Genomic DNA, 14530 nt, shown 5'->3' on the forward strand with positions numbered 1-14530 from the left:
GTCGAAGCGGCCGGGGCAGAGGGGGGCGGAGCAGTGGGAGGGGCGGGGCCTACGCAGCCCCGCCCCCTCCCGACCGGGCCGCGCCGAGGAACGAAGATGGCCGGGCGCGCCGCGGGAACCGAGGGGCCGCCGGCAGCAGCGGTGGCGGCGGTGGCGGCGCCGGGGCTGTGACTCTACGCGTGGCGGCGATCCGAGCGATCCGGGCGGGCGGGCGGACGGCGGCGCGCAGGGCCAAGAGGGCAGCGGGCGGGCGCCGGTGCGCGGGCGCCGGGCGGAGGATGCACCGGGTGCGGCGGGCGGCTCCCCGCGGCCGCCCCCGCGCCCCGGGCGCCGGGCCTTAGTGCTGGCTGAGGAGGCGGCGCGCGCGGGGCGGCCGGGCGGCGGCGGCGGCGGCGGGGCCCGTGCCGTCATGCCGTGGCTGAGCGGCGGCCGGCGGCGGCGGCGGGGAGAGCCGCGGGAGGCTCCGCGGGAGCCGCAGCCGCCCGCGCAGCCCGCTCGGGAGCCGCCGCCGCCCGCGCCCCCTGCCGCGGCCCCCGCGCCCTCCGCGCCCTCCGCGCCGCCGCCGCCGCGGGCCCGGGAGAGCGCCGAGCTGCCGCTGCCCGCCGGCTGGGAGGAGGCGCGCGACTACGACGGCCGCGTCTTCTACATCGACCACAACACGCGCCAGACGTCGTGGATCGACCCGCGCGACCGGTAAGGGCGGGGGTGCGGGCCGGGATCCGGGCGCTCCATCCCTTGGGTTCGGGGAGGGGATCGAGGACACCGGGAGGCCTCCGGATCTGGACGAAGATCGCGCGTCCTCGGGGGTCCGGGCGTTGATTCGGGCCCTCCACGCCCCCACCCCGGGGCCTTGGACGAGGATCGAGGCGCCCCCTCTCCCGGCCTCGAGCCCCCGGAGTGCGGAGCCCCGGCCGCCTCTCGGCCCCCGCCGCGGGGCCGACACAGTGACTTGGTTCCCTCACGTCACCCGCTGACCGGCGCCTGGAAGCTGGGCGCCTGGAATTTCCTCTCCCGGGGCTGACGGATGGCCCTCTTTTCCTTTTTCCGCCGCGGCCTCGCCCATCCCTGCCGGGCCTCAGCGGCCCACCGCCCCCGGCCCCGCGGTGGCCAGATGAGCTGTCATCTTGGAGCCGAAACGTGCGCTCCAGCTTCGTGGTGTGGGTTCCTTGTCTGGCGGGCTCAGCGTACTTTCCATCCAGAAACTGGTGCCAGACGGGCCACTTCAGGGATTCCCAGTTCTTTTGCAGTTGGGAGAGCCCGCTCCCAAACTATGATGGTTGCTCTGTAGCGCCTTAAAAATTGAGGTAAAATTCTGATGGAAAGAGCCTTGCCTACTGCAGGCAGAATGGAATATGATTAGACCCAGATGCTTTTGGGGTAAACGAAAAACAAGAGCTGAATTTCAGGTTTCCTTTTTGTGCAAGATGTGAACAGGGCACCAAGTTGTCGTCTTATTCATGTAAATAAATCCCATGGAGGAGAAAAAAAGGATTCTTCTGAAAGCACTACCATATTGCATTTAATTAAGTTCATGTAATGACGCTTTTCCCCAACTTTCTGTTTGATTGCTGGTTTCAATGGCTCCGCGGCTTTTGGAGAGATGCAGTGTGTGTGTGTGTGTGTGTGTGTGTGTGTGTGTGTGTGTGTGGAATTGGGGATTCTGTTGAAACCGAGTATTTCTGGTGGTTACCTGATATCTTGCTGGGTGCCAGAAAGGCAATAGTGCTGGCTCCCCAGTGATTTCAAGACTTGAGAAGGTTCAGTTTGGTGACATTGGTCCTGCTTTCCCCTCACCTGCACAGGAAAGGCAGTGCTGCATGGCACTGGCATTTGAAAATAAACTTTGGAGGAGGGAAGCTGCTGCATTATTGTTTGAAGATCTCTGTGGGTTCAGATAGGGAAAAACAAAGCCAAAGGATCGTGCTTCCCTAACATTTTCCCTGAACACAGCAAACTTCTGGACTCAGAAACTTAGATCAGTCTTAGCACAGTTTTATGGGTTAAAAAGATGCTTGGTTATTTTGAAAATCAGGTGAGATCATATAATAATTTTAACCAAAGGCTAGAGCCACAGCTGTTTGATCAAGCCTTGGATGGTTCTGGAATTGGTAGAACTGCTTGGAGTGTAACGCCCTTTTATGCTGTATGTCTGTTAAAAACCCAAACAACTGGAAAATGAACCAATTAAAAACACCGTTTGGCTTAGAAAAGGCTAAGGCTCATTTTATGAGGGTAATATAAAACAGTTGTGGTTACGTCGGAGTGGGGATTCAAGATGAAAAATATAAATGTGAAACTTTCCATTTTAATGGTATGACCCAGGGCATAGGTGAGCAGACCCAATGGAAGTCAGCTTGTAGAATCTTCCTTTCTGTGTGCTTCATACACATTTCGTATGTTCTTTTTTCCAGAAATCTGTTTGCACGAACTGAAAGACATTTTCCCCCTTTTCAGACATTGCTTATGTTATAGATTTTTTAGAAGTCCCCGTTTCTAATGCTTAAAAGTGTCGATTGAGTGAACAAAAGTGCATATTTTACATTTTTTGTAAAGTAAAAACATGTGTATACTTTTATGAGACATTGTTTTTATAGTGAGTGAAATTCAGCAGGGGACAGCTTGCACTTCAGCTCCCATAATACCTTGCCCGAAATATGTATGGAATGTTCAGCAAGCCACAAACATTTAAGTGGAGTCTACCGAAGGGTGTAAATGGTGTATGGTGTAATAGCCATTCTTTTTCCTCTTTCAAAACAGAACCCTGCTGATTTTTATGGGTGACTGATTATCCTTTAAGGTTGTAATTGATTTTTATCATATGGAAAAAACGGTTTGTCGGAGCACATTTTCTCCATGTGCGTCTGACAGTTGAAACCCTTTTTGAGTTGTGTTTGAGTCACACAACTGGAAGACGCTGTTCAAGGACTTTCTCCAAACAGCTTCCAAATAGAGAACTGACAGAGTGGCAGATACACAAATAGGTTTTTAAAGAAAACGAGATTTTGAAGGAATACGTGAATGTGGTAGGTTAGGCGAAAATTGTTGCTGACTTAAAACATGATTTCATATACGATTTAGTAAAAGCTATAATAGCGTAAAATATGCTGCTGTAAGCAAAATAACTGAGGACCGAGGGTTGTAAATAATCTCTTCTAGGGTTTTAGAGTAATTCCATTCACTGTTGTGTTTAACAACATTTGATACTGCCACAGCTCGGGGTGTGTTGGTGAATTACTGTAGGTATCGTTTCTTTTTGGAGTCACAACCAAGAGGTTGCAAGCCCAAGGGAACAGTCTTTACAGATGTGGCTACAGATGTATAAAAAATTTCAGTATTTCCAAAATGCAGTTTTTTTAGTTTGATTTTGAATCCCCACCCCCACCCCCCCGCCTCAGGTTTAAAAATCACCATCTCTGCAGATCAGTACTGTGTGTATAATGTTCATAGTTTCCTTTAACAAAGGATTTTATCCTTTAACAAAGGGTTTTACATTAAAAAATATAAAGTGAATTCATCATTTCTATGGCTCGTAGCTCCCGTGGATGAGCCTTGTGTGGTTTACATTAGTTGCACATATGCATCCTACGTATATTAACTCAGAGTTCAATGACTGCTCTACAGAAAGGTATTTGCTGTTGAGGCAGAAAATTTGGGAAGAACGTTTTTGCCTCCTTTGAAAACCTTGAGTGCTTTTGACAGCTGTGTATATGTGTGCTCCCTGTGGGGTTGTGTCGATATCATCCTATAGGCGGACTGAGTGATCGAAACTTCACATTCTGTTTCTTGTAGCTCAGTTGAGATTGTGCAACACTGGAATACCAACTTTGGGCAGCTTAAGAATGGTGGACCAGATCACACTTGAGGTTGAACAGAATGTAAATAACCCCGACGATGGTGGGAGACCCAGATGATATCATGACATAAGCTTTTAGAGACCCATTTGTTCACGAGATGGGATTTGACCTGCTCCAACTGGAGACATTCTGTGGTATATTAAAATTCCTTTGAACAGGCTCTTGCTTTATGGAGAAAACAATCCATGGTTTGGGAATTTGCCAGGTTTGGAGCCCCATATGACAGAGCCAGGTGACATCATGACCCCCTTCTTAGAACTTTTATTCAGTATTAATTAATGGGCGGTTTACCGTATTTACTCCACAGAATCTGTTTCTGGGTTATATAAACTTTCTGATAAATAAGCAATGATTTCTCCATTTTTCATTTTTTTTTGAAGAATAGGTACTGTTTGTATGGACATGGGGGAGCATCTTGCTTTTAAGGCCATAAGGGGTGGGCTCCTGGAAGAATCAATAGTCATTTCTTGGTCTATTCTTGGCTTAGTATCTTTCTTTCTTTTTCTTTCTTTCCTTCCTTCCTTCCTTTTTTTTTTTTTTTTTTTTTAAGAAAAGTGAATGGAAAAGTCATTTCTGAAAATAGATCCCGGATGTTTGGAACTCTCTAAGTTTCCTCTTCTCCCTTTTCACTCTGATTCTGAAAGTGGAAATAATGTTTCACCTTCTGTAGTAGGTTCTGCTTCAGGAGCCCATGGGTCAAGTGATGTGTTAAAAGTCACCCGGCGAGCCTGGTGAGTTTCTTCTAGTCCAGGTCCCTTTGCTACTGCTGGTTGCCTTTCCGATACGTTCGGTAAAATTAAGCAGAGTTAAATGCTACTGAATTCAGTTATTCCCATTTAAATCCAGTAAAATGTAGAAGTATTTACAGAGATTCTTGGGAAGGTGGATGGGGAGACCCGGGTTTTCTGGGGGATGGGAGACAGACATATACAATGAAGACAGTGGTCACCAAGCACCATTGTCAGGTGGTGATGGCTTCTGAGAAAAGGACGGAGGGCTCATTTGAGCCTGCGGGGTCTTCACCTTCTTCCATTGATTTCCTAGGTTGAGGGTTTCTTGCGTGCTCTCTTGGAGCTGGGGAAGAAAAGGAGGCATGTGAGGACAGTGCCGGAGACAGGAAGTGCTGCGTGTTCAGGATAAATGAGGTCAATTTGACTGACCCAGAGTCTTTGTGTAAGGGGGGTGAGCCTTGGGTAACAGCACGCAGAGCTTGGAACCCTCAACTTTGGGCTTGGAAGAGCGAGGACGGTCTTGTGCAGGCTCTCATTTCACACTGGAAGACCACAGCTATGGGGACGTCCTGCCGGCAGATGGGCCGGACGGGAAGTTGAGCTGGGTCTTCTGGCCCGGAACCAGTGCTCTTTCTGGTTTGCCACTCAGCTGCCCAAACCCCACCCGCTCTTAAGCATCCTACCTCTGTGTTCGTTCGTTCGTTCATTTGATAACTGTTGCACAGCCTCTCCGTCTCGGGTGTTCTTCCAGGGTTTGAGACTCTAGTGGCGAGCACTAGCAGACGGGTCCCTGCCTCCGTGGGGCTTACACACCTCACCGTGCTGTTCCTGTCTCTTGGTTGCTCCCCACTGAGATCCCTCAGGTCTGTGATGATGGTCAACAGAAGTGGAGTGCTGACCGTGTGCCAAGCGCTCTAGGTGTTTGTCTGGATGCTGTTGCTGAAAGCCCACAGTGGCCGCACGGAGTGTGGGTGGGCAGGTGATGAAACAGGACAGGGAGGTTGACTTAGTAACCTCACTGCCCACAGCCAGAGAGGGGCAGCGTCTGTCTGACTCCGGAGTTGAGCCCACGTCTACTACCTGGACGTGACCCTCCCTTGGCCAGGTAACTGTGCCCCTTGCTCTGTGTTATACCCACCAGTTATTTTTATCTTGCATTCATTGTTGTTTGATATTTTGCCCCCTCTCCCCCACCCCGTGGTAGGTAGAATAATGGCTCCCCCAAAGATGTTACGATGACATCTGTAGGTAGGATTAAGTTAAGAATCTCGAGATGAGGTGATTGTTCCCGATTATCCGGGTGGGCCCCATGTAATCATGGACCTTATAAGAGGGAGGCAAGAGGGTTGTTTCCCATTGAGAATGGAAGCATCTGGTCAGCTTGGTGTCTTTGATAATAACGGCGATTGCTGGTGCTTGTAGAATGCTTAGGGGGTACTGTGCTAGTACGCTCGTTACATCCATTTTCTCCCTAGCTCCTCCCAGCAGTTAGGAGTCCTTGTTCCTTTTAGAATAGTGGGGAGTCTCACCTTAGTCATCTGATGCGCTGGCCAAATGTGGGGTGGTGGGTAGGGTGAATTTCCAAGAGAAGAGGCCAGTTGGAAACTCTTGGGAGGTCTTCATGGATGGTGAGGGCCTGATTGAGAGAGATTGGGAGCAGCGGGGCTAGAAAAGGCAGGGATTCTACGAGAGAAACTGTGATGAAAACAAGGGCACAGTATTTAGCTAATACTTGAATCAAGGCAGGTGGAATCGGGAGCTCTTGACAGACATGGTGAGGGCATCTTGAAAGGCTGTTCGTGGAGCTGCGGAATCTCCAGTGTTTTCTATCTGGTGGACCCTCTTTTTATTTCTTTAAAGGGGCTAAGGAAGTGAGAGAGAAGGAGAAAGGGAGTCGGCTAGGCTGGTCCTTAGGCAGAAAGCCCTGCACTTGGGTGGGTGAGTCATCGAGCCAGGCGGGAGATCTTCTGGTGGGTCTTAAGCGCCAGCCTCGGCACCACCAGGAGATCGAGCACTGCCAAGGTGGGCACGGCGTTGCCATGGCGTGGGAAGCTCAGCCAGGACACCGGATAGCCACCGTGGGAGACGGACCCCTTCTGCCCGTGGAGCTCTGTGCCACGGGAAGGTGCCCGTCTCCAGTGCGGGGCAGGCCTCTGAGGGTATGGATCCACTGGATTTGCCCTGAAAATTCTCCCCGCTTAACAAAAATTGAGATAAGATTTACTTACTCTAAAATGTACCATTTCAAAGTACACTGTGTAGGTAGTGGCTTCTAGTATATTCACAAGGTTGTGCCATCATCACCACTAACTCCAGAACGTTTCCTTCACCCCAAAAAGAAACCCTGTACCTGTTACCCAAAGTCACTCTCCACCGCCCCCAGCCCCTGGCAACTGCTAATCTGCTCTCTGTCCCTGTAGATTTGCCTGTTCTGGACATTTCATCTAAGTGGAGTCATATGCTCTGTGGCCTCCCGGGTCTGGCTTATTTTGCTCAGCATGATCTCTTCGAGGTTTATCCGTGTCGCAGCGTGGATCGGTGCTTCCTTCCTTTTCGTTGCCGAGTACGGCCCCACCGGGTGGCTAGGGCACAGCATTAGAGGCTGCCCTGAAGTGCCATCCTTGTCCAGGTGTCCCTACAGACTATAGGAAGTGGCCGTGGCTTGAATTCTACCCTGTCAACTGCAGCTGTTCTACTCACAGAAAAATGACCCTTCCTATGTTTACAATGTCAGAATGTAAACATGACCTCGTGTATTCCCTGAAAAACACGAGGCTTGGGCTGGCTGTGATCAGCTGTTGTCTGTTCTCATTTGCTCGCTGCTTGCTGTGGCCCCTCCGTAGTGCTGTCCATGGTTGAACCGGCTGGGGGGGTGGGGGGGTCTTCTGAGTCCCGGCGCCCTCTGCACGTGGCGCCTAGGTAGCCCGTGTTTTAGGTTTGAGTTTCTATTCCCTGACACGAGCCTTGAGTAGATTGCTGTTTCCGAAGATGATGTCACAGCTCCGCACGGTGTTACGATGTTGGGCTTAGGTAGGTATGTTCAGTTCTGTCACCGCGCTTGGAATTTCAGAATTTTGACAAATGGCTCTTTGTTGTGTGCTGTTTGGGAACTGCTCATTCCGGCTCTTGGGAAAATGTTTTCTGGCCCTTTTCCCCCAGGTCTCCGTTAATCCTGGGAAGTGTTTGTGATCTTGGGACGGACGGGAGAGCTCAGGTGAAGCCCGTGAGGATTTGGACGGTGGGGGGGGGGGGGTTTGGCCCAGGACGGCTGGCAGACCTCGCCTGGCAGGTCAGGCCTGGGGCCAGGGTCACGCGCCCGCCTGGCCAGCCGGGTCCCGATGTGCAAGGTGGGGCCTGGCACTCAGAGCCCAGTGCAGGGGGGAAGGAGGGTCTGGCTGAGGCCGCACACCTTGGTTGCACCCTCGCTCCATTCTCTCTCCCTTGTCCGGAAATGCCCTTCCTGCACGCCGGCCCACTTCTCAGAGAAGAGAAGCGGGTTTAAAGGGGAGGGTGATGCTGTCCCGATGGGCCCTTCTGCAGCCTGCGGGACTTGTTTGTGACGTCTGATGCACTTCACGTGACCGATCAGCTGATGGACGCGGCCGAGCCGCGGGAACCTCGGTAAAAATCCGTTGTTTGGCATCACGGCAACTGTGGCCCCTCACTTGGCGCCGTGCTCCCGTGCACAGCTGTGCGTGGAACCGACTGTGGCTGCCCTTTCACGTGTCGAGGCCCACGGGGACCTGGGGTGTTCCTTCTGTTCCACGGGGAAGCCACTGAAGCGTTCCTGCCACCCGAGAACGAAACCGTGCATGAACATGCAGAGTGCGTGCAAATCCCCGCCTGCCCCTTCCCAGAGGGAGCTCCCATAACAGCTTGCTGTGTGTCCTTTGGTCCCTTCTTGACACTCTGCCGAAACACATGTGCATGAACCTGGACCTCTGTCTGGGGATTTTACAGAAACGGGATCATGCTATCGACTTGCCCCCGTGGCTTGACACTGTTGCTTAATGATAAGTCCCGGTGCTCTTGCCACTGTTGGAATATTACGGATCTACCACCATTGTTTTCCATGTCGTTGTATTGAGGTACGTTTCATAACAGAATTACTCATTTTAAAGTGAGCCACTCCGTGGCATTCAGTTCGGTCACCGTGTCGTGCGGCCGCCCCCGCTGTCCAGTTCCAAAACCTTTCCTTCACCCCGGAAGGAAACCCTGTCCCCACTAAGCAGCCACTGCCCGTTCCCTCCCCCACCCCCCGTGGGCCCTGGCAGCCCCAGGCTGCTTTCGGGCCCTCTGGCTTTGCCAGTTCTGGACATTGCCTCCAAATGGAATCATATGATCTACAGGTGTCCCATCCCCTGGGCAGGGGACTTGGGTTCCATTACCTCCCCAAGGGCTCTTACGGTTGGCCCCATCCCTGGGGGCCATTTCCCCATTAACCACCCGCCAGCCCGAGGAAGGGTGAGGGGGAAGGGCCATCAGTGATATTAAGGTGGTGGTGGTGGTGGTTGTTCTAAACAAAATGGAGAAGCATAAATAAGTGAAAGGGTTTATTTCAGTTCCATAAAATGGATGAATGAATGAATGAATGAATGAATGAATGAATGGAATCATACGCTATGTGGCCTTTTGTGTTGGGCTTCTTTCATCTAGCCTAATGTTTTTGAGGCTCATCCCCATTGTAGGGGTCTGGTTTTATGCTTCTGCTTCTGGTTTAATACGAGGATACGCCCTCACGTGATCCTAACTGAGGGCAGCTGCATGAACTTGCCCGCGGGAGCTGCCAGCACATTCTAAGAAAAGTCAATTGACAATCAAAGAAAAGAGATTTTTGCTTTTCGTTTGTTCCTTAATTTAGCCTTTAATTTGTTACTTTGAGAAAGAGAGAAATGTAAAATCTTTCACATTTCTCTTCAACGTGAGGGACAGGGAGCCAAAAAAACTAATATGTACAGTAAGACTTTTCAATAACCTAGATGCAAAAAGAAAAATCATAAAAACCCCAAACAAACAAACAAACAAACAAAAACCCCGATCTAGATGCTACGTCTGTGCCGGGGGCCATGGAGAGTAACAAATGAATATCACCTAGCCGCTTTCCTCGGGGAGATGGAAACACCGCTGGGGAAAACAGAAGAACCCACGTGGAATAATAAGCCGGTGCCGGGGTGGTTCGCGGTGGGCTGTCAGGACCGCGGCAGCCCTGGAGCCGGACGACGCGGGCGCCCCAGGTCAGCTCCTGCCACCAGCGCCGTGCTGCCGTGCAAATCCCTGAACTTCCTTGTGCCCAGAGTTTCTTACTTGTACAAGGAGAAGGGCAATACTTGTCGTTAGATGGACCAGCGTGTAAGTGTAGGTTCTTTCCCAGATGCAGTGGCCGGCCCCAGGAGGTCTTAGGAGAGGGGGCGGCCCAGCATCTGTTCCTGGGCAGCCTGTGGGATAAGAATGGGTTTTCCATTTGCAAATGGTTGAATAAAAAGAAGAGTAGTATTTTGTGAAATTTATGTGACATTCGGATTTCAGCGTCCACGAATAAAGTTTCATTGGAGCTTAGCCGCACAGTCCGTGGCTGCTTTCGAGCTACAACTAACTACGAGGACAGAGTTGAGTGGCTGGGCAGAGACCGTGTGGGCCGCAAAGCCGAAAACGTTACTGTCTGGCTCTTTACAGAAAAAGTGTGCTGATCCCTGATCTTAGAAGACAGGATTGGGGCGCCTGGGTGGCTCAGTCAGTTAAGCAACTGACTTCTGGCTCAGGTCATGTTCTCACGGTTCGTGAGTTCGAGCCCCGCGTCGGGCTCCGTGCTGACAGCTCAGAGCCTGGAGCCTGTTTCGGATTCTGTGTCTCCCTCTCTCTCTCTGCCCCTCTCCCACTCGGTCTGTCTGTTTCTCTAAAAAATAAATAAAAACATTAAAAAACAATTTTAAAAAAAGGAGTAATTAAGGTCAGGGGACCTGTGGTCAGGGGACCATTGGTCAGGGGACCTGTGGGGGGTGGCACAGGATAAGACCTGAAAACCCCAGTGGGAAGTCTTACCAGAGGAAAGGGGCATGGAATCATAAAAGCCAGTGGGGACCTTAATTTAGTCAAGGAACCCCACCATAGAAACTTCTTCGGAAAAGGATGTCGTAGGGGTGCCTGGGTGGCTCAGTCTGTTAAGCATCCGACTTTGGCTCTGGTCACGATCTCACCATTCGTGAGTTCGAGCCCCGCGTCAGGCTCTGTGCTGACAGCTCGGAGCCTGGAGCCTGCTTCGGATCCTGTGTCTCCCTCTCTCTCTGCCCCTCCCCCGCTCACACTCTGTTTCTCTCTCTCTCAAAAATAAATAAACATTAAAAAAACGAAAAGGACGTCGTATCTGTCATATGACAACCGGTAGAGTTAGATTAGATCATTTAAATAGGATGCGAATTAAGACTGTATAAGAAGGCAGGAAAATAACCACATTTAAAAAGATTTTCATTAAAGACACATTTTTAATTCTGGGGATCCGCTGCACAGCACTGTTATTATAGTGAACGGTACTGTGTCATATGCTCGAATCGCTAAGAGAGTAGATCTTAAATGGTGTCACCACAAAGAGGAAATGGTAATCGGGTAACGTGATGGAGGTGTTAGCGCACGCTATGGTGATAATCATATTGCCATATACAAGCCTATCGAATCATCATATTGTACACCTTAAACTTACACTATGTTATATGTCAATTACATCTCAGTAGAGCTGGGAGAAACACAGTTGAAAAAAGCTAAGGTTTGAAGGTGCAAAAAAAACCTTAGTTCCTGGGAGAATTTTGAGTAAAGGACTCATTCTTTTGTGCTCCTGGGTAAGTGGACCCGCCCCCCTGTACTTTATGAACTGAAGTGGGTTTTAAAGGCCCGTTAAGAGAATTGTGTGTGTGCACATATGTTGCTTGCTAAGAACACGCAGATGGAAAGAAGAAACCCAGCTGTTCTCTGCCCCTCCACACCCCCCTTCACAGACCTGGAGGGGCAGAAAAGACCCCCTGGGACCAGTGTTACAGGGAGGGCCCTTCATTAGCCTGTTCCTCTTCAGAGCAAACCGAGACGCAGAAAGAAATTGGTAGGATTCCGTTTATATAGCATTCTTTTTTTTTTTTAATGTTTCTTTATTTTTGAGAGAGAGAGACAGAGTGCAAGCAGGGGAGGGGCAGAGAGAGAGGGAGACACAGAATCCGAAGCAGGTTCCAGGCTCCGAGCTGTCAGCGCAGAGCCCGACGCGGGGCTCGAGCTCCCAAACTGTGAGATCGTGACTTGGGCCGAAGTCGGATGCTTAGTCGACTGAGCCACCCAGGCGCCCCGATAGCATTCCTAAAATAATAACATGGAGTTGGAGAGCACATTAGTGGTTGCTGAGGGTTAGGGATGGGGGGCAGGGGTAGGTGTGGCTATAAAAGTGGCTCGAGGGAGGCATGTGGTGGCAGGATATTTCTACGTCTTCATTGTGGTTATAGAAACTACACATGTGGGAAAATGACACGGAACTACTACACAATGTGTACAGCCACTCACATGCACACGGATGTGCACATGAACTCTGAGTAAGCCATGTGGGCTGTGTGGGTGTCGGTCACCTGGTTTGGCCTCTTGCTGTAGTTGCGCAGGGCGTGACATGGGGGGAAACTGGGTAAAGGAGCCTCCCTTCCACATAAGGAGCAACTTTCTGTGAATCTGTTATTTCAAAATAAAAAGCAAAAGGAAAGAAAAGTGAGAGAATGAAGGGACCAAGCAGTTATAGTTTTGTTTTGTTGTTTTTTTTTTTTTTGATTTAAACCATCTCCTTTCCTTTAACTTATTTAGATTTTACTCTCCTTTTCTACACAATACCTACCACGCAGTGGGTGCTCAGTAAGTGTTTTTTGAATGTAATTATGCATGTAGAAGCAGGTTTTTTTTTAATGTTTATTCTGAGAGAGAGAGAGAGAGAGAGATTCAGAGAGAGCGGGGAGGGGCAGAGAGAGAGGGAGAGAGAATCCCAAGCAGGCTCTGCACTGTCAGAGTAGAGCCTGATGGGCTCAATTTCACAAACTGCGAGATCGCGACCTGAGCCGAGATCAGGAATTGTACGCTCAACCGACTGAGCCACCCAGGTGCCCCCCCAGAAACAGGTTTGACTTACTTGTGTATTTCTGTGTTCCACTTAGTTTTTCTCAAATATTCTAGAATTCTCAAGAGCAGTCATCTTTGCCTGTGGTCAGAGCCCCCACTTTGTTGGAGTGCCCACCCTTGCCTTGGCTCAGGGGATGTGGCCCTCTCTGTAGCTCCTGCTGAAGTCCTGCTTGCTCAGAGCCGGTGGGCCTCCGCTGGGAGTGGGTTTGCCCCTGCGGGGCCATTTGGCCACGTCTGAAGACATTTTTGATCATCACAGCTGGGGAGTGGGGATGGGGTGCGATTGGCATTTAGGAGGTGGAGGCCAGGGAAGCTGCTGGATGTCCTCCAGTGCATAGGACAGCCCCCAGCACCACGAGGAGTTATTTGGCCCCAAGTGGCAGTAGCCGGGCCTGCCTGCGTTTGGCTGAGGCAGGAGCACGTGGCCCAGAGCTGTGCCGTGAGCACAGGGGGAGGTGCGGGACAGCCAGAGTTGAGGACAAGGCTCCTCGTTCCTGCAGGACCTGCATGGAAGCGACTCCTCCTTCTGCTAATTGACGACCCGTCTCCACCTACATCCGGAGCTGGGTGGTTACGTCGCTGCCACAAAAGCCAGGAGGGAGCTGGCCAAGAAGCCGAGGGTGGCAGAGAGAAAAGGCTGCACCCTTGGTAAGGTGGATGGTAGCTGCTTGAAGAAGGTTCTAGAGCTACCTGCCCGCAGCACCTTTTCTTACGTGAAATGTGAACTGACAGTGTCTACTTAACCCTCCAAAGCTGGTTGAACTGGGGTCTCTGTCACTTGCAGCCAGCAGAGCCGTCCTCGCTCGTGTGTGTTTATCTCGTGGCGTCTGCAGTTTCCATCACGGACGTTCTTACTGGGGGTGCAGGCTGCCACGGAGCGTCTGGGCCTCATCTATTAAGTAGTCCTCTGTTTTTGACCCTTTAGACTGTCCCTTGATATTTGTGATCATATAAGTACTATAATTATAGTGCTGCTTAGGTGCAATTATTTTCTCGGCAGCAGTGCTTTCCCTCGTGTTTGCTTTAGGAGACAGACACATAAGAAACAGACACATAAGATAGCTAAAGACCTGGGCTGAATGCAGACCAGTGGTTGGTTGGTTGGTTTTAATACACATCTGTTTTGGAATGTTTTAGAATTACAGAAGAGTTGCAAAGATAAGACAGCTCCCCCCATTGTTAATATCTTATGTCACCATAGTGTATTTGTCAAAACTAAGAAGCCAGTTTGGATATGTTTCTGTTCATAAAACTCCAGACATTATTTGGATTTCACCAGGTTTTTCCGCTAATGTCTTTTTTCTGCTCCAAGAGTGTTTAGAACTATTAAGTTGTTGGCATTTGGATGCCTCAAGCCGACTATTGTATGTTTCTTTTATATCTCTCTTGTGAGTGTTCATTTATCTTCCGTGCACTTGACAGACTTGTTAGAAGTGCTCCCAGGCTGCTTTTCATTTAGGCTCGTGACATCATATGGCATCCATTGAACAGTGGAGGTTCGTGAAGAACCTTCTTTGCTTTCTCCAGCTCTTCCTCGGCCTCGCACCCATCCTAGCATTAAACCGTGGTGTGCAGTCACTAGATACAGCCCCCAAGTACCGAGCGGGTTTCACATGAAAAGGGAAGGGATCAATGAACCTCGAAGACATGATGTTGAGTGAAAGAAACAGACACATAAGACGGCACAATGTCCCCCAAAGGCAAACCCATAGCGATAGAAAACTAGTTGTTGCCTGGGGCCGGAGGTGGGAAAGGGAGCTACCTCGGCGATGAGAACGTTCAAACGCTGGATTAGGTTTTGTACAACTCGGC

The 14530-nt window shown here is 50.6% G+C and overlaps 1 protein-coding gene across 1 annotated transcript in view; it reads left to right on the top strand.

Annotated features, from left to right (window-relative positions):
* Positions 1–592: 592 nt before the first annotated feature.
* The window catches only part of WWC3 (WWC family member 3), a 135541-nt gene continuing 121603 nt past the window's right edge, over positions 593–14530 (top strand). Inside the window, exon 1 of the mRNA XM_042974559.1 lies at positions 593–693. The gene's annotated coding sequence lies outside the window, so the exon portion shown is untranslated. The remainder of the gene's footprint in view (positions 694–14530) is intronic.

The sequence above is a fragment of the Panthera tigris genome, chromosome X (genome assembly GCF_018350195.1).
Source record: "Panthera tigris isolate Pti1 chromosome X, P.tigris_Pti1_mat1.1, whole genome shotgun sequence".
Taxonomy (NCBI): Eukaryota; Metazoa; Chordata; class Mammalia; order Carnivora; family Felidae; genus Panthera; species Panthera tigris.